This window comes from Anopheles maculipalpis, chromosome X (assembly GCF_943734695.1).
Source record: "Anopheles maculipalpis chromosome X, idAnoMacuDA_375_x, whole genome shotgun sequence".
Taxonomy (NCBI): domain Eukaryota; kingdom Metazoa; phylum Arthropoda; class Insecta; order Diptera; family Culicidae; genus Anopheles; species Anopheles maculipalpis.
The window spans coordinates 11,245,775-11,267,235 of NC_064870.1; the positions used below are offsets into that span (position 1 = coordinate 11,245,775).

The window sequence follows — 21,461 nt, forward strand, 5'->3', positions numbered from 1 at the left end:
GGGGAGAATGTATGGTGAGAGAGGCGTAAGACTTTCCGGATCCGTTGCTGTAGGTTATCCTGGTACATCCTTCATCTTCCGTTTCCCTTTCGGGTCCGATGGTGGTGGGTTTTCGTTTCGAATTGTATACCTTGCTTAACGTTGTATTCATATATCAGCTGCGTACTGCGTCCGATGTAGCGAATATATACCCGTAAATGTATATACATCCCTAATGACAAAAAGAAGCAAAACTAAAGGAAAACAGATTGATTTTCCTTTTCCTAAGGGCATTTTCTGATTTTATACAGAATTTTGATTGTAACCATTTATATTTTGTGTGTCACAATATGGTATATTTAAGTTGAAGTTACTGCAAATTATCCTATTAGTGAATTTAGATTTTTCCCCTCTCCCAACACACACACACACACATAGTACTAATCAGTACAATTAATCTTACAACCAGGAACTATGAAACTAAAGACCGACTGAGTACGCATACACGCACATGAAAGTGTATGAAAGACGGGTGGGTTTGTAGTAATTATAAGAGTTTTTTTTATTGCTTTTGTGCGGAGGGCATATGAGTTGAATAGGCAAAACGACCAAAAAACCCGGACACCGACGAACTGAAACGATATACAATTGAATTTAACACTGACAAATGAAGTGAAACGATTAACTGAAGAATTTGTACGCTATATTTTCCAACATCCAATAAACGACACACGCTTAGTCACGTTGGTTGCAACGTTGATCGGACTAATTCATGTTAGTGTCTTCTTCTTTTTGGCTTACTAGTTTTTCTGATAAACCACGTAGTTGCATAGTCAGTCTCCTCAACTACGGGTCCGAACGGGTCCGGATGGGATTTGAACTTCGCGGTTCTGCCGTGTGAAGACCGGCGCCGTTGTTGCCTCAACCGCCGGGCCGGCCCCTTCGTAAAGTTAGTTTATGTAATGCATTCTACCTTGTAAAAATCCAATTCGAATCAATTAACGATGGTATTGAGCCAATATTAGCCTGATTGGGACAACTCTACCACACATATATACGCAAAACCACGTGCGCGCGGTATAGTAAGAAGCAGCGGCAGCAATACTCATTAAATCCAAAGGAATGTTTTCCAAAATTAAGTTAAATCGAACGAGAAGACACACTAAGGAAAGGGAAAATGTCGAAAGTTTGCTAAAAGGTTGTGCAACAGTTTTACCTTCTGCTTTAATTTCAAACATGCTGGTAAAGGCGGTGAGTTGTGTGTGTATGTGTGTTTAATCTTCGAAGTAGTTGAAGTCTTACCATGCTATACGTACGAAAAAAAATTTCACGCTTCTTAACTGCGACTCATTTTGACGGGAATACGAAAACAATATAAAAATATTGAAAACCTATGTATAATTAAGCCATTTGGTGAAAAAAACCTTAACTCATATAGCATCACAATTCTTGTGTTCTAAGAGTGTGTGTGCGTGTCTGCAGAAGATCTTTATATAGGTAAAGATCTCCCTCGTTGATGCTAAAAACCAAGCACTTTATGTTTATAAAAATCCACTATGAAAATATAATTTTCATTTGGTTTTTCGCGCGCAGAAACTAGGCAATTTCATTAAATAGTAATGTAAAGAAGTTTGTTTACATTTTCAACTTTTCAACCGGCTGGTATACATTGTCCATATCAATCGCACCGACTTCCGTAACTATTTGGTAGGGTTTTGTGTCGATTTTTACTGATTCGCTAAAGTATTAGGGGTTTTATATCAGTGGTCGAGGATTTCATAAGCGCTTGCGATATTGGCTAAAGTTAGCCCGCCGCACGCTATCATTTGCATTTCCCTGTATTTTTTTTCCCCTTCTGTCGTTCGCACGCGGCTTGAATTCCCTTTAACCAATAAATACCATATTTTGAAGTATAAAGCTAGTTTGCTTTATTTATTCTATAGTACGTTTGAGTGTATATGTGTGTGTGTGTGTGAGAGAGAGAGAGAGAGAAAGAGAGAGACATTTTAATTCAACTAGATCCTAAGCATTTTAAATTGTTCGTTTAAGCTACTAAGCTAAGTTTCTCTGTATACGATTATTGAAAACACGTAAACGCTACGAAAAGAAAATTTAAAAATCGGGAGAGAGAGAGAAAGAGAGAAAGGACATAAATTTGCACACATTGGATTAGTAATTAATTTAATCGATGTGAGTTAACATATAGGGGCATTGGATGTGGTAGAAGCAGATCAGGATGAGGAGATAGATGTGTGCGGTTCACCTTCTGCATGTACATAATTCAGAACCAAGGAAACCCGAGGTACGAGTTTTGACGGTTTATTAAAAATATGTGTATCGTAGGGCAATATAATATGGTCACGGTGACGACGACGAACCCGGTATCCCACATGTACCAGTCACAGTCGGCGTGTCTGGGGTGGCACAGTTTGTAAATTGGTGCTTTTATTTCTATTCTCGTCTTGCATTGGTTGATTCAGCGGTTCGGGATTATATCCGCGATGTAGATAGAAGATAGGAATACAAAAAAATCTTCAATTCTTCAAACCCGTTTCGCCTACATTTGTGTGACGAAGTAACAAGATCGAATAGAAAGGCCGGTGTTTGTTCCCGACAGGGTTAAATACATACTTTTGTAAACAGACTCTGCCATTTGTGTGGAACAGTCTTCTTTGGAACAATTGTACAGAGGGGGAGGGGGGGGGGTTACTATTCTCGTTTAGTAGAACAACAGCAGAAGAAAGAATAAACATGAATCGGAACAAAATAGAATGAGAGCTACCCGTGGACAATTGAGATTTTAAATTGTTTTGTTTTATGTTATTCGTACCAAAATTTTCTCGTATCTAATATGCTTCCAACGCAAATGTCCGAGGAACGCATCATAGTACCTAATCGGCTTCTCCAAAAGGTTGACCATTTTTGAGAAGGAATCCATTTTTTCGCGAGCTCTGTTAGGCCTCAATGCTCAATGTTTCTGTACGCAAAACATGTTTTGTGAACAATTTTCTGCTCATGAACTATTTAGACCATTTCTAATCTTATGCTATCTCGCTATTTCGCTATCTTAGGGAATGTTTTTGGTTTTGTTTTCCTTTTGCATGTTTTTGTACCATAATAATTTGTCTTTTCTTTGCGTTTATGTGTGTGTGTGCGTGTGTGGGAGCGAGTGTGTGATTGTGTGAGCAGGTGGAAGAACAATAATGTGCCTTTTCAATTTTTAAATCTATAGATTTGGAATTCTGGGTTTTTTTGGTTCCATTTATCGTTTGATCAAAGTGTTTTTTCTTAGTTGATTCCATTTTGTTCCGATTCATTCAAATCATCTTCCTCTGTAAGTGAATAAGAAAGCAGAAGAACGTACGATGTTGGAACGCATAAAGGAATGCGTGGCAAAAATGTGATCGAATTTTATTTTGGAGAGGAACGATCGTTTGTGTAGAATTTCTTCCGGACGGTCGGTGATAGCAGGACTCGTGGGTCCTCCATACTGAGGGCCACCTATCTAAATGCGTGATGAATAAGTATCGTAGGTAGTGTTGTGTAAAGTACTTCTTTTTCAAACGGAGAGGGTAACTGCTCATTAGCATGTGAATGGTGAGGCGTCCCGGTAGCTCCGTGCTCACTGAGGCCGAAGAGCTATCTCGTGAGAGCGACGAGCTCAGAGAATGCGAAGAGCTACCTCGTGAGGGCGAAACACTTGAAAAGTGTGAAGAGAGCTTCAAGAGTGCAAAGAGCTGCCTCGAGAGGGCATAGATCCTGAAGTGCGAAGAGCAACCTCGTGAGGGTGAAGACGGGCAAACTAAAGGGGTGATGTAGACGATGCGTTTTTTTTGTTCTCAGTTTGTTAAGGTGAGCCCTTCCGGTAGCTGTCGAGCTCACTACCCAACACTACTCGTAAGCCAGATAAATGGCATGGCATGATCTAGTAATTCCGTTAAGAATAATAGGACTTCAATAATATGAAGAAAACGAAGCAAAAGACTTGCTTGCAAACATTTATTAACACTAAAACATGTTGTCTTCTACTTTGGTCTTCTTGTCGCACGTTGCATGCTTCCTTGACTTCTTTACTTTGCTTTACTATTTCCGGGAAACGCGTGCCGGGCTGAAACTTTAACCCGATGATGTCCTGTGATGATCCTCACTATTGCTACAGTGGAAAAAAAGGTTTGCCGGCAGCTGAATCGCACCCCATTATCAGAGTGACACAGGGATATTGATTTAGATGACGACGTCTCTAGACCGTGACTGGCATCGAAAACTTTTGCTACTTCAACCTGACAAGTTAAGTCGTTTGATGTGAACCTGCGCGCACTTGCTTTCAAATTTTCTATCGCTTGTTTTTCTTCTTTTCAACGAAAATAATCAACTCATCCACGCAATTTAGTGTCTCACAAACTGTTCTTCCTTTTGAAGAGTGATCAGAGTGTACAGAGAAACGTTGCAACTCTATTAGTTTGAGTGTTTGCTTGAATAAAGATTGCGCTGTTTTGTGTCTAGTTTTAGAAGCGGTGGTCCCCATCATGGGGGAGGATACTCTTGTAAAATTTGGAAACATTCATGGAAAAAAACAATAACGAAACTTTCAACAGAGTGTGATATAATTTCTTCGCTTACGAAGTGAACGGTAAATGATCGATCTTGTTAGTGTTGGTTCTGTTAGAAGTGAAGGAAAAGAAAAAAAACTATTAAAATTAATCCTGAAAAGCATAAGCCAGGGTACGTCACCTTTAATAAGGATTGTGCACACACACACACGTAAACCTATCAGCAAGCTAAAAAAGTGTAATGCACTAGCGATACTAGCAGCAAGACTAGAATCGGCTGTGAATTGTAAAGGGGAAACTGTGAACCGGCGGGTAGCATGTGCGATTTCATTAGTGTGTGTTTCAAAATTGATGACTATTTTTACTGAAGTGAAGGCTAAGGTGATGTGAGTGGGTAAGATCAGACGGACAAAGACCTTAAATGAAAGGATCTTCGCGTTGAGTAGTAGCGATAGTAGTATATATGTATTATATATTAAGATAGGGTTGGGTAGTGTGTGTGTGTGTGTGTGTGTGTATGTGTATGTGTTTGGAGAGGTCCGCGCGTGCGTTTCTAGAAGTTGTATCACATAATTTTATGCCTCTAAGATAGCAAACTAGCGATTAAAGTACTATAGCAGTAAGTGATCTCTAATTGTGAATTAATATTAAACGCTTAAAAGAAAAGAGGAGAACGGTGAAGTGTGTGTGTGCGTGCGTGCGGTTTATACCTAAACATAGATAGGAAGATAGGAAGGACGTATGCGATAAGGAATTATGTATAGCAGACACACACATATGTGCAAACACGCTAGGATCTTCGCGCCTTCCTGTTCATCTGTGTATGCGTGGGTGAATGGATGGCGCGAACGAGATATTGATCGCAGTTAGGAAGTTTCATCATCAGCACCCTAACTTTTACTGATTGCTCCGAAAACGGCGCACATCAACACTACAGGGATAAAGCAGTCGAGCAAAAAAAAAAAAGGAAAAGGACAAGAAAAACTCAATTTGGAGATAGTAGTTGTTAGAGAACATAAAAGGAGATTTAGAAAACACGCTAGGTGATGAGCTGCCGATCGAAGGAGCGTGTTGTAGGAATGGTGCACACACACACAAAAGGACGTAAAGGAACATATTAAACAAAAAATCATTCAAATAATTGTATTACGAATGTGCAGTTGACAAATGCACCAATTACACACACACATCATCATCAAGGAGAGGGGAGAGAGAGAGGGAGAGAGAGAGAGAGAGAGAGAGAGGGAGAGGGAGAGAGAGAAAGGATAGGGATATGGTTTATTAAGAGACGGTTTAATGTATTCAGGACATGGAAGTGAGTGTGTTTGTGTCATTTAACATTATTCTACATTTAAACAGAAAATCCACACACACGCGCAGCATACTATTACACATCCATAAATGACTAAAAATTATATGTCAGCTTAGAAGAGAAGTACATGAAGAAAAGATTGAAAAACTAACCCTTCATGAAGAGAAAAATCCAATTACTTACTAACGATGACAAGAAGATCACAAGCAAGTCGGTTGTTTTTTTTTTTTGTTTCAATGAAACCAGAATTCTCTGGCGTGTCCTATTTGCTGAGCTCAGCTGATATTGGAACTCAATTTTAATATCGGATCTTTGTCATGTTACCGCTGAAGTGTCCTGAACATCTTCAGCGTCGTCCAGCTCTGTACTGGAAGCTAAATCTCGAAGGAAGTGAGTAGAAACACTCAATAGGTAAGATAGATATGGATCAATGGATTGATCAATAAAGCGAGTGCTTCCATGTACAGAGTAAAAGATCAAAGGGAATGTGTTAAGAGCGCACCAACCCCGTACAGAATAAGCCACTCTTCACGTCAGTGATGTCAAACACATTTTTTGGGGGGCTGCGTAGACCTCTTTTTCTGTTGTTATGATCTTCATAATAAGCTTAGTAATCACATTACCCTTTGAAAGTCCTTGCGTGCAACATAATCCTGGAAGCAAGCGAATTCCTCAACGTTTGACTCCTATCCGTACGTCAGTATCCAAGACACAAAAAGTGTAGAATATGCTCGTCATGTTATCACTGGAACTAACTTCTCTTATAGTGTATTCTTCAACGTCTGAATATCCTCTGCTCGTCAGAAGACTAGCCCAGAAATGATGTCCGATTCTCCAAACATAGTTCGCCGTAAGCCAATAGGTGATCTGCAAGCAAAAAAGCAAGCTCCCATGCTTCGTATTTCACCCTTGCTTACTTTTAATTCTTGGACGTGTACAAAAAACCTGCTTCTTCTTCTTTGGTGTACAGGTTATATTCTCCTATGGATCTGGGATGGACCATACTCAGAGGCATACTTTTAACGCAGTACAAAGAGAGGGCTGCATGTTCATATCTCCTGTTTTTCTGTGTTCGTTATGTCTTTGTGTTTATGTCAAACGTCTTGGTTACTATGTCGTTATGTCCGCTGTCTTGGAGAGGTTCTGTTTAGGTTTCTTTTTTTTATGTATCTGATGGACTATTTATATTTGTGTTTTGATTCTATGATATTTTGATGCGTTTTTCGATTCTTAGATTCTCTATACATGTTGTTTGTAATTCAAATAACTATAAGAATTTTGTAGAATTTTATCACTGATCGGGAGGACGGTTTGTGATATCTTCAAAGATCTTTCGTGTTGCACGTTTGATATTCAGTTTGCTACTGTTTATTTCTGTCCGGTTACATAGTTCATTCAGTTCATTCCGAGAGTTCATTTTCCTATTACTCTACGGCTTACATCGTGCGTCAAATTTTTACTATTAGTTCCTAGCGTTGTCCAGTATCGTTTTGTAATTCAAATATGATTTTTATGAAACCTTTCATGCAATCTAATTCCAATTTCTTTGAAAAGCTCTCGACTCTATCTGTTTTGGGTTGCGTGAAGATTTTTTTTTTTATATCAGTGTGAAGAGTGTCTATTGGATTGTTTTTGTAAAATAATTTCTTCTTCTTGGCTTAACGACCTCTAAGGTCATGCCGGCCATCGAAAATGGATTTCTAGACTGCCGATACCACGTAGTTGGATAGTCAGTCCTCACTACGGAGGGACGGTCCGCGGATGGGATTTGAACCCCGGTCCTGCCATTTGAAGACTGGCGTCGTTGTCGCCTGTACCACCGGCCCGGTAAAATAATGTATTGCGTGTGAATAAATAAACAAATAATTTAAAATGAATGAATAAATACTTAAATAAATACTACATAATTTAAAGGATAGCTATTTTTGTTAGAAGGAAGATTTTGTATTTATGGCGTGTTGTATGTTTGGTTAATTCCTTTAAAATTAAATGTTGTTTTTCTTGATGTGTTCTTTTTTTATTCTTTTAAATGTTTTACCTGTTGCCAATTGCCAATCGTTTTTGAGATTTTCTTTGGTGATGTTTTTTTCTCTGTTGTTTTTTGGACATACAAAGATTTTATGTAATCCGTTGCAGATTTCACAGGTACCGTTTTGTTTATTAATTTATTTATTTATAATTAATTATGACCACCATGAGGTACCATTTTGTATAATGCCCATTTTTTCTAGCAAATATTCTGAGAGATCATGTCCCGCTAGGATTTCATTTGCTAATTTGACTTGCTTGTCCTTTGAGTAGTGTGTGTTTATACCATCGAATTTGAAATCACTTTAGGTCGGAATACATGGAACCTGGTTTTTGTGCCGAAGTCTACGCACACTATCATAAACCTTATTCAGTCCCTTGCATTGAACGCCAGCAGTATGAAGGCGAAGGCCTGCTTGCTTTCTTTCTTAGTCCTGTAGGAGAATAATCCTCTCAAAACGGAATCGAAAGCGAGATCGAGCGTATTCGGGAGTTCATTTTAGAAAAGCCGAATATCAATCCAAAATCCCAGATGTAAACCAAATCCCCTAGCTGCCATTGCCTATCTCTGATAATTCCTGTTATTAACGTTTAATGACAGCTTGTTTGGTTTAATGTTTGAACTCTGAATGCCTTTTTTGCTCTTTGAAAAATATGCCAATGAAGTGTCAATAAAAGTGTTCTATTATGGTCCAATGCAACTCATCGATTGATCGTCCGCCCTTAAATTTGCTATCTCAACTCTGTCCAAACTATATAAATTTCTACCCAAAGGGGTTTCTTACGGTGTGTGCACGGTCATGCAATCGCAACGTATTAACGTTGTTTCGTAAATATATTTGTGATTTGAAGTAAAATTTTCACAGCCAAAATGCGTCACTGTATCTCAGACACTACAATTGGAAGCTGCACCCTCAATACGAGTGAAAATATTTGTATGAAGCTTTGGAATAAAGATCATGAAAAGATAATATAATTTATAAATTAATGAGCATTTCATCACAATTTAAAATTTTGTGTTCATCAAAAATCAAATGCACGCCCACATTATTCTTAGGCGATTGATTTTTTTGCGGAAATTTCCAGCTTCCATTTCACTGTAAGATTTTTAATTGTGATTTCCTACGATTACAATACCCATTCCTAAACTCATGAAGCATTCGTGATTTCTAATCCGGTTCATGAATTACGCACACTTGGTCATTTTTGTGTAAACAGCATCTTTGCATCCCTTTTTGCTTGATTAGCTCCGTGCTCTTCATAATGTCATACCTCTGCCGAACGAAGCCGACAACACGAAGGTTTCGACACAGCCCTGGCGACAATGAGGTTCATTTCATCATGACCTCTCTTTCATTTTTTATGCTCCGTCTCCCTCTTCTCGGACTTTGTGTTTGAACCCTGGCGTGCTGTTTTTGTGGCGAACCCTGGCGAACCTTTTTAGTTTTCAAGCCCTCCAGAATATCTTCTTCTGTAAGGTAACGAAATGCATCGCATCTCACTACTCCTTTTCATGAGTTAAATGCCTCATGCTCGTCTACCTTAACATTCATTTTGTTGTCGCCATGATTGAGATTTATTTTTTCTAGTTTTCTTGCCTTTGTGTTGTTTCCGACTTTTATGAGTATTCTTCCATCGCGTAGTAGCGTGGTTTGCTGCGGTTTGTTTCCAACGGCCATTTCCGTCGCTTTTGCTAAAAGAAACGGGTTATACGTTGCTCCTTGGGTTGCGGGCTATGTTTTTCCTTGGGTTGCACTCTCTATTAGCATATATATTCTATCTTTTATATAAATATATCTTCATTTTCTGGCGATTCCCTTAGGTATAGTCTCGTTTATTTTTCGTTTCTTATTGTTTGTTGCCCTTTTTTCCTGTAGGACGCTGCAGTAAGATCCAGCGATCTTCCCTCCTCCGGGGTCATTGACCCCCATGATTTGGGTATCCTTCTATGGCTTTTTTCGTTTTTTTAAACACCTTACCTCCAGTCGTTCGTGTTTCGTCCGTTTTGTTTCTGTCCGTCTGGTCGTTATTTGTTTTTTATGCGATTGGATTTTCACTTTTGAATTAATGTTTTCCGTTGAGATTGGGTAAACACCCTTTCTAAAAAAAGGGGTAAAAAGCGTCCTTTGTAATATAGTTGACTGTCACAAAAAAATCTAGCACGACTTCTCTGTCCATGTGGACGTCATAGAAATATTTGACATGATTAGATCATCAAAGCTTGGTTAGTCTAGCTCGCAGTATGATGGTGTTCCTGCCACCCATATGGGGCCTAAAGTCTAAGCCTTAGAGTCATATGTGAGTATTGTAACTATAAAGGTTCTACACAGTGGCTGTTTCTTCCGTTGTGACAGGTGCATAGCGAAAGCTGCTTCAAATATCCTCGATAATCCAGCGATAATCCTCGTTGGATCCGTCTTTGGACCACTCATCTTTTTGTGGAACACCCCATCCCTTTCCCTTCTGCTTCCGCCCAGGTTTGGATGGGGGGCTTATACGAGGCAGCTAACGAGGTCCTAGGTGGATCATAGACGGGGCTGGTACTCGTTTCATAACTGCTCTAGCGGGGAAGGAGGATGGTTGATAATTCTAAGACTAAAAGGGTTCTCTAGCCGGCAAGGTCTCTCTGGTCGACAAAGCTCATATATCCAGCGAGGCACCTGGCCGGCGAGGTCCCTAGCGGCCGCCAAATCCACTCATAGGTTAATTCGTCACTGTGACAACGGCATCCATGGCATGATTCACGATACCGATCTTCCTAATTTATTGGCTTCGCGATTGACATCGAGGCATACATGCTTGCCGGAGGATCATCCTGTGAAAGGGCTCGGAAAGGTGAAACACCGTGTTAGTTGCCGGTTGAAATCCAGAAGAATTTGAGACCGGTCGAAATGTGAGATATCTCACATATGAATCGCCTCGGTGATCCTCTATGGCCACGAATCTTGGACCATCCGTGTGGAGGATGCAAACGCTCTTAGCGTGTTTGAACGACGCATCCTCCGAACCATCTTTGGCGGTCCGTTCAAGCATGGAGTGTGACAAAGCCACCAGCACAGCAAGTTCGTTGGTGGTGAAGCGGGACCTGCCGGAGATCAGGCACCTACATGGATGGGAAGCTGCAGCAAGGGATCGATTATCCTGGAGAATTTTTGTTGACCGGGCCATGTCACGACGACGTGCTCTATACTGAGCAGGCCATGGAGAGAGAGAGAGAGAGAGAGAGAGAGAGAGAGAGAGAGAGAGGGAGAGAGGAGTCTCGAATCTTAAAAAAGAATAGACCTGTCACTTCTACGAGATAATTTACAGCATCGTCCGTTGGTACTAGGTTCTATTATATCGTACAAAATAACAACGTGACTCATACAAATCCTTGGTAAGTTCGTTTGCAACAAACGTAATCGAAACCCAGGAATTCAATCCCATTGTGATTGACATTGATCTCGTTGCAAATCCCATAATCAAAACATCACTTGTTGCACTTTTTCGGCATTCAACCGTTCGAACGATTTAGACAGGTTCTGTTTTCGCTCACCTTTTCGACCCGATCTTGTGTCTTGATCGGCGAAAATGGAGTGTGTAGAAAGGCATTCAAAGCTGTAGTTGATTAAATTTCAGTTGCTAGTGGTGTGCAAAAAAAGACATCCACTCCTGATGATGCCTCCGAAGGTCCTCTATCTGCGAGGTGTTAGTGGTTGGTGGACTGGACAGGTTACAGGAGCCTAACAAGTAAATGATCCCTTACAACAAAGGTGCAACTTTAGCTGCTCTGCTTGCCAAACACACATCCGGGTAGCCTGGCACATGCTTGCTATAGTGGGGGAAAGATGTGGAGCAAGGGCGGCAATGCCTGGTCAGTTCGCTGTCTCGAAAGGTGTCAGGTGTCAGTAAATCCGTTTATAGAATCCTTGCAACTGCCTGATTGGATTTTGGCAGCGAACGTTGCGTTGGTCCAGGTTCGAATGTCTGCAGACATAAATGGCACACACGTTTTTAATGCGTTACACGTTTGCAAGTGTGCAAGAAGAAGTTGTAAAATTGATTATGTTAAGCTGTGGGAAGAAGTCAAACTATATGTACTCTATCTATTAAATAGGATTGTTATCAAATGTATCCTCAGATCCAAAAAATCATGTCGAATAATTTCTTTCAGAACACACATTGGACTTAAGAATCGCCAAGGGCATCACTCGCTGGGCACAACAATCACCAAGGGTGACATCAGAAGATCTCGCCCCGTTTACTACGCTTCGGCGTTATGTTCTAAACCCGATCTTGCCGACATACAGCACACCCTAAACTGTGTCTAATTATAATTAAAATTTAGAGGTTGTCAGGGGTTAAAAAGCATTAGAAGTCCCAAGCCAGCAGAACAGCGCGTACTTTAATTGATTAACAACCCTCTTAAGCGCGAGGGTGCTGCCACGCTTGACGACTGACATGCTTTACAGAGATTGTCGCGCACATGTTGCTTGTTCGCAACGAGAAGATGACAGAACCGCATCTTGACGACTCTCCATTATTGTTCCAAATCGGTTGGCCGAGGATTATGGATGCATACGTTGTGCACAGTTAAAGCGCTCCCGTTGGCTAAGCAAACCAGAGGGGGGCAACATTACTAAATTACGATAGTGTGCGCGCGCACTTAACGTTGCCACCGGACTTACTGTGGCTTCGATTCGGGTACGGCCATTTTGGATAATACGAAGAACCTGGGGTTTTTTTTTTTGCGAATCTGAGTACGAATGATGTGTTCGACATCCTTTCCTGTTATGTTGTTGTTGGTTTGTTTGCATTACCATTCCAGATACCCTCAGCAGGGTGGTTTTTGCTTGGAGATTTAGACATGGATATGGGGGACGACAACGACCACGACTTTACCCGCCAGTGGGACATTAAATGAAACAAAGTCGTCTCACCATACATGTGTATGTGTGTGTGCGTATGTAGGGGGTCGACAGTGCATAGATAATTAGATTAAGAACATATGGGTGGCGAGAGAGTGAGTAGAGTATGCCAGAGAAGTACCGGGCACCGCACCGCTAGTCGCTGGAGCATGGACTTTTCGGGCCCGGTTTGGACCAAAGTGTGTACGGGGATGCCCTAGTGTCGGTCCGGTAGTAACCAGGTTCTCTTCGTCCATTGCATCTTATTAGTTCATCGAACGCCGCTGACCCAACTGGTTGTGAACTGGCCTTTATTCCTGTAACTTTACAACAAATTCGCTGGGATTGTTATTGTTTTCGGATATTTGGAGTGGTTAGCGTGACATCACGACAAAGATAATATCTATCACAACGTGTGCTCTGATACGCGAATCCGTGTGTTTATTGGTGGTCTATATCTAAGGAGAGCGGGGAATCACCCGGTGTAGTTGGTGGACGTAAGAAACCCAAAAAGAACTAGTGCTAGTGTTGTGATTGAAATCGGTGTTAGAGTTATGTGCCAAGTCTTTTTTTTCCATCATCAATCAAGCATCCCGTTGTTCTAGACGAGGAACAGTTGTACAGTTCCTGCGAAAACCGGCTTACAGCGAAGTAAAAGTGGGCGAAAGTTTTTTTTTGTGACAGCTAGTGACATTCACAACGATCAACACAACCAGCAACAAGCGTAGATCTGAGACAACTGGATCGGAGGATAACGAGACAACGCTCAACAATGGCACGGGTTCGTAATATTTTCCTATTTCTATTTAGTATGTTTTTGAAGACGCGCATGTAGTGTGATCTGACATTAACATTTGATAGCGTTAGCAGAGACCCAATTTGCTACCGTCACGCTCAAGTGATCAAATCGGTTTGCTGGTCTAATTTAATTACGCCCATATGCACTAATCTAATTTTGTTCCGGGAAAATGTCACACTTAAAGGTCGAACTGCAGATAAGAGACAGATTGTTGAAGCGAATTCTACACTATTTCCTATCTGCCTGTAGGTAAGAATCGCTTTTGAAACCTTTTAACCGAAGCACCAACAATTTTTCGACCCTCGGGGACATTGCGAAGGAGCGTGCCCTCTAGACGCAATGTGACGTTTGTGGGTTTTGTGTAACCCGAATTAGTTCCCATTCTCAGTGGGTGGGTGAGTTCTAAAAGAAACTAAACTGCTTAACATACGGCAGAATGAAGTCGGAAATTACTTTCCTAATGGTTTCCATTTGCTTTCACTTCCTACACGAGCAATTTATCATTCCACAGTTTCTGCACAGGTTCCTAACGTGCAACCAGGATACACGATTGGTTGACTAGCATCTTCAGCGTCTCGGAAAAAAAAAACCTCCAACCGTAAGGTTGATGTGATATTGTCCTGGCGGTTGATGTTATTATGGTAGCTTGTGGTTCACAATCCTCAAAACGGGTATGCTTGCAAGGTACACAACCTAACGCACCGTAACTGTCACCGGTTTCTTCTGAACGGTGATGGCGTGTGATGAGATGTGCGCGAGGTTACTGTACGAGGTGGTTGGTAGGGCCGGAAATAGGAAATTGGAATGCTATTTGCGGCTGCCGGTGGTAGTACTACGACGCAGCCGAACCTGATGAAGCGTCGTATCGGGGATAAGGGAAAACCACCAACGATTTCGGGTAATGGTGACTTGCAGCACTACCTTTGCCGTGGTAGGTGTTTGTCTCGGTGCTTGAAGGATACGAGTGCGAGAGTACAGACACATACAGATGTAATAGTATGAAGATAGTCAGTCAATTATGATTAGTCACTGCTAAATGTAAGCAACGAAATGAGCAGGAATTAATAGTATTATCTCACCATTTAACCATTCGTAATTACCTTAGTCAACTTTGGGAAGTCATATCTTAAAAGAGGCCAAATAATGGCCAAACACATATTTTCTGGAGTCTGTTGATTGTGACCGCTCGTCGACACACCTGAATATTTGCTCACCTTAGTATCAAACGCATCAGGTTTAGCAAATTTCAGGCTGGGCCGAGAGGAATCGTTTTGCTCATCCAGATACTGTGGAATACGCTGTGATGCACTTATTAACGAAAGAATTGCTATGTCCATGAGGCCAGAGCAATCCATGTCCAAATCCCATCCAGGTCGTTCCCTCGCAGTGAGGACTCTCTATCATCTAAGCCATCAGATGATTGACATGACCTTAAACAGTCTTTAAACCCAGAAGAAGAAGAAAAGGATGAGACCTGAGAAAGAGATGAGAAGAGATCCAAGCGGGTTTATTGTTGTTAAGGGTATCTTCCATCGTAACGACAAGTCAATCAGTCTCCTTCAAATGTCCGGCACGCTGGTAACGTTATAACGTGGTATATGCCGTGATTCCACTTTCCCAGGACGGTTGGAACTGCAAAATGAATCGATCCGTTGTTACCGGTGACGTCCAACGCCAGTGTGCGATTTATTACACTTTTATCTGACACTCGATTGTGCTGTACGGAGTTATTTGCGGTGAACGGGGTTTTCTTTTTTTGGGATGAAACATGAGCAAAAACAAAACTAGGTTAATAGGGAGTGCTTTAGTAGTGTTGCGAGTATAATTCCGCTATGTCTCGTTCGCTCTGCCAAAGTTGATCCTCTGTACAGTTTTCCAGATCCGAAACGATTACACAAAAATGCAATGGACGTTTGAACATTGCGTGTGTTGTGTATGTGTGTGAATCGGTCTAGCAAAGATACTGTTTGTGTGGGTGTTCCAATTAAACTTTTTTCTTCCCACTCCATTTATCTGAGCACATCGTAATGAAGCAAAAGCTCAGCATGACGCGATAACTACAATTTAGACATTGGACCCAACAAAAAAAAAATGGCACCGCGAGGACTTTTCCGAAAAAACCATTCTTCTGCTATAATGGCCGCCGGTTTGTTACCTGTTGAGTTGATTACATCTGTTGCTGTAATGGAGGATAGAAGATGAGTGGGGCTTTGTCCTCCCTGTTGCCGTACAAATTGTGGAGCAAAATGAGACACGAAAAGCCAACTAACTTCTGCATCGCGTCACATCACTTTGTTTTGATTGCCCGTTGTGTGGTGTGCCGGTTGCATAACTAGTCTAGAATAGCGCGGAGAGCATAGTTGCGAAAAATCACCCCCCCCCCCCCCCCTTCAATCCACACCCCACATGTGCATTACAGGAGCCTATGACGAACGTGTACAGCTGTGTTCACGTGCCGCAGCAAAAAAAAAAAAACACTACAATAGTGACTACCCTAATACGTGTGTGTATGCACACAAAATGGTGAATAGGGAAGAGAGCGGGAGAAAAACACAACAAAACGATAATATGCAGGCACCACCAAAACCAAACTTGACAGCACAAAGGGTTTCCGTTTCCGGTTGAGAAAAAGCTGCGGCGGACAGCCGCAGAGGACAGATGACCGACCGATCGGTGTTTGGTTGAATCGTGGACACGGTCGGTTGCGTGTAGGTGTGGGACACAATGGTGCAAGAAAGGGAGAAGGGAGTGTGAGCTGTTGAACAACTAAAATGCATTTGGGTGCAGAATCTTGGTGAAGCGAAAAAAAAAACACCCACTCTATCTTACACAGGTTGAATGTGAAGGAGGATGGTGATGATGGTGTAACTATGGTGGTGAGTCAGACACCTATTTTAAGCATATACCCTATTATGGGAAGATTTTTTCGATAGGTGTATCGAAGTCCACCACTCTAGCGCTCGAGGAATACAGACCCACTGTGCATGGAAGTTACGTTAGATCTCACGGATCGGTTCATGATCTTGAAGGGTTAAGCTGACTCATCAGCTATACACAGCTGTAATATGATGTATTTTACTGAAAAAGTAACCTCCTCAAAGTATCTGGTAAGACTTGGTCACTAATCGTTTTTAGTTGCGACAAAATTGGAATTTGTAATGTTAGAAAGTTGTTCTTCAATAATTATAGCAACGTTAGCGGGCTATGCCGTGCCGCCAGATCTCTCCAGACAGAGGAAATTCATCTAATATGATAAACTTGGCACAAAAACTGCACTGCATGTTGCTGCTGTTGTATGATAAGCCCCTCCAAGCATCTCGCACAACTCCTTTCCTAGTCTCGCTGTCTCTCTCCTGGCGATGTCCTCATTTTCCAACGACAAAAAAATCATACTGCTTGTACTAATATGTTATATAGGCTTCCGTCTTGATGGCTCTTTTTTTTTGTTAAAGGCTAGTCGAAAGAGGACTGCATGTACGTCTCTCGCTCGGTGCGCTGTGCGGTAATTTAATTAGAACATTAATATGCACACTTCTTATCTTTCCTTCGTGCCAGATGTGGGCTGACTGCTGCTGGTCAGACAGGGTGAAGTTTTTGGGATCTGCACTCGGAAACGATTCGGTTCTTTGTTCCTTGCTTGAAGTAGCCTCACTAAGTAGTGAAGTGAAGCATAGTACTTCCGGGATGTGTTGGTTGTTTTTCCCGTGTCCACATACGCTGCTAGAAAGAGTGCTGCATACCCTGCTGTTGATGACGCTCTTCTTTTAGACGCATTCTGTTACTTGCACGTCTAGACCGTGTCTCAATACATCACACCACACCAATAGCTCACGGTTGGGGTAGTGGTGCCCAGTGCTCACCATTTCGTGACGCCATAATACACACTCTGGGGCGTGTTGAGTATAGCATAGGGGCACGACCAAGGTTCGGCTAAGCCATTTAAACGTATTACTTCTGATACACTGAACACGCAGGCTCTTAATCAAGATATCGAATGTTGGGTGGGAGATAATGGCACAAGGGTGGAGTAAATAAGTGCAGAAGATACGCACAATTAATTGAATTAGCCGAGGGAGAGTCCGCACCAAAACGCGGATTAAAACAAACAAAAAAAAAAAAACTCTAGCCTCGTACACACTGTCCATTTTTTTTTTCCTTTCCTCTAGTTCGTGAGTGTGGTCATACGAAGAACCTTAGGCTATAGCTATAAAATATCCAAATCCACCCAAAAAAAAAAAAGGCAAATTACACCGGATTACAACACGGCACGGAATGATGCAGCTACCTCTACCCCGAAGCTCTCCTACATCTTCAATGTTCCGTGTCGATATTCCCGTCCCAAAACTGTTGGAAGCTAATTAAATTGATATTGAAGCTTCTTTTGGGACGGATGGGTATGGGTGTTGTGGGTAGTAAAATCAACTCACTTTTCATTCCAATTATGCGTCCCTTGTAGCTAACCCAAGAAGCTCCACCGCATGTGCGCATGTGTTTTGCCAGCGAGGGAGCTGACTGATAGTAGCAGCAGTTGCCTGATTGCACACAATGTACGATGTAACTCCCAAGAGCCATCATCAACCACGCTAGTCTGGAACGACTAAAGAGAGGGAGGTATGTGTGTGTGAGGTCTGTTAAGTTCACATTAAGGAGTAAGAAATCACCCTCCCCCGGTGGGGATGGGTAGTAGTAGACACCATCACGCTATGTACTATTGAACAAGAGCAATAGAACGTTGAAAGGACTTGGGTTCAAAATGAATTTGAAGTTAATTGGGCCACGCTGCTAGTCGCTAGAAGGATTGTACTGTTTTCTCCTTTTTTTTATTCGTTAAAAGTATAATAAATTATCATTTAGAGTGTCCTATGTACCATGACCTACAGCTCTAGAGCGATCGCATTTCAGTGTCCCGAAAGGATTCTCGTTAAACGATTATGCTGAACTATAAAATAGGATCTCTAGGCATAGGCACATGTATTGGAGAAACCCTAATGCTACCCTAATGCTAGCTGCAGATGTTCTCGGTAGTTGAAGCTTTTTAGGGTGCTTTGCTCCATAATCTAACTTCACAGCCTTTTTGTGATGTTCTAGCTCCATCGATGCGTAACTGAGATGCGCATCGTTACCTTAGACTACCAAATATGACAGCGAAAAATGCACATCCGTGCCCAATACGCTCGCACATCATGCGACCACAGGAACCGAGATGTGTAGAGAGCGTACGCAAAAGCCGCCTTATCAACAGTGAAGCAGCGGAACTCTAAACTCCAGAGCACGGCGTGTGGTAGAGCTGAACCTTGTTGCCCATATTGTTGCCACCGGTGTCTAATTCCTAACCAAACAGTACGGATATAGTGCGGTGTGTTTGTGCAGCAACCAGACACCGATGTCTAGTTTGCTGGAGAGAACTCAGACATTCTTGCGAGTAGATGTTAGATTCAACTTAGTCGGGTGTGGCCTAACCACTCTAATTATCGGCCATATTGGCGATGCCATATTGCAAATGATTCATTACCTTTGCGGTACCGGGAGACGCAGAGTTGTGCGCCCAACTTACCGAATATCTATTTCTAGGTCTCTCGCTAGGTTCTTTGAAGAAGATACAAATATTTACAATTGATGTTAGGACGCAAACACAGGTTGCATACCCTACCCTCCCCCAAAAAGATATTAGCTGCTGCACTTTGGTTTGGTGAGAAGGTTTACTTACACGCGCTACAACGGGGAGAAGTAGCAATACATTAAGTACGAACATCTGGCTAACAGAGCGTTGACATGACATCATCGTCCGTGAGGGTGTGTTGTTGTTGGTAGCATCTCTTCGCCCAGCTCTAATGCGAGATTACTTGTGTTACGGAGAAGTCGCTGATGCTATTGAGTAAGAGAAAAAGAGATACGAGAATGGGTGAAATTAAACACACAAAACCGATGTGAAGCAGCCGCAATGGGTGGATGTAACGGTTCGGTTCGCTGCTCGTGCAACAGGCATCTGCAATTCACGCTATTTCTGTACGCACCACTACTGCACCCATTGCTCCAGCCTGGAACACATAGGCCTGCCGAAATTCTAAAATGCTACAATGATGAAAAAAACCACACACACACACACAAACGGTATCATAAATCTGGCACTTGGTGAACCCTTTAACTGTGTCTGTGGCGCAAAAAGGGCACGAACCCGCACGGTACAAGTTGGCGAGAGCCAACCAGAAGATCTAGTGACCTGATTTTCTTGGTGACCGTATTGCTTGCCAGATCCAGATTTTTTCATCGATCTCTCTCTGTCTCTTTCTCTTCTCCCTCTCTCGTCGCTTTAAAATGTCTGGTCTGGGCGGGGGAGTGGGCAATTTTCTAAAAGGCACCAGAAAACTGGTTTACCATCCATCGCCAGCTTCTGGCTGCGGTCAATATGATACCGCAAAAAAATAGGGAGATTTCTGCTGCACGACTCGGTATTCACACGTTCGATTTGTGAACCCTTTTTCCGTATCTTTTGCAGTCGTACAGTCGAGGGTGTGTGTGTTGGCATTGGAGTATGAAATGCCGGAATGGGGTTTTCAGTGTGTCGCGTGGAGGCGGCCGTCCATGATTTGTTGTCCCGCTTTGTTGGAGGAGACATACAAGACATATGAGGCTTTTTTTAGGAGAGATCTGTCAGGAATCAGAATACTGCAGAGGAAACATCATCAACGGTAATGCACATTATGTAGGATGTTTTAGAAACTGGAGGATCTAGACTGGATATGAGGTGCTTCAAATAGCTGCATTGTAAGAATCTCGGGAACCTTCATCAGGAGTTTCGATTCTTCGCAGAAATCTCGCCAAAAGCACCACCGTACAAGCGTCAGTAGTCTTTCAACTTTGCCACGGCTAAACGATTGATGATAGAGCGCGTACACTAAAGGATCACGGGACTCTTCAACGGCACAGGCACAGTCGGAGAGGGGCAAACCCGATTGATGTTCTTCAAGTACTGCCGGGATATGGTGGAAAGAGCAAAACAATAAACCTTCTCAGTCGTCTTGTTTCGGGGCCGGTTGTATGCAGTGCCAATTAAGCAACAAAAACAAAAAAAACGACAGTTCCACATCACTCTGTTTCAGCGAATGAAAGAGCACCGAGTACGGACGGGAGAGCTCTCTTTGGTGTGGAGTCTTCCTCCACAGTGTACTCCAAGTATGGGGTACCGTACTCTACAGCACGTACCACTCCCACGTATCTGATCGGCTGACGATTCCACGTTCGCGAACGAAGCACACCACAATGGCGGTGTGGGGGAAAGGTTTTTTTGGAAGTAGATGCAAACCCACCAGCAAGCAAGTATCTTCTTCTGCTTAAAAAATGTTATATTCTTAAAACGCATCGCCATCATTTGGGGCAAACTAACGAACCTGACGGACGTTGTTTTTTGGTTTAGTCATTACACATGTGTAAGACGGAAAGTTTTGTTGGAGTTTAGCAGCTCAAGGACAAAGTTGTTGGAGTGTAGAGTCCCGGAAATGTTCTACCAATGGAATGACTTTGCGGCTGCAGGTAGTATAGAGAGTGCTGGAGCCGTCAAACCTAAGTAAACCGCAGTAAAGCGCACCAACCCGTGCATTATGTTCGTCCAGCGGGCCTAACCAGCTGGTGGCCATGAGTACTTTTGCCTGTGGCCTGATGCAATCGCTGCTCTATGTGTATCTATGCAGGGGGGGGTATTCATTCGAAGCTACACACAGCCGGCTACTATATTCGCGAGCACGTACGTCTTCAAACCTCCAACACACAGTCAGTTATATAAGCTGTGTGCGGTTTGGCGAGGCGAGGCGGGTTCCGACTGGAAGTTGTACGGACACGGACGGCCTCGAGAGTTTCGTTTCGAGATCTCTATATTCTTGCCATGTGCGCCAGAGGAGAATCGCCAAAAC

The 21,461-nt window shown here is 42.4% G+C and overlaps 1 protein-coding gene across 1 annotated transcript in view; it reads left to right on the forward strand.

Moving 5' to 3' along the window:
- LOC126561809 (neurobeachin) overlaps positions 1-21,461 on the forward strand; it is a 289,107-nt gene that overhangs the window by 86,054 nt on the left and 181,592 nt on the right. The window lies entirely within an intron of this gene.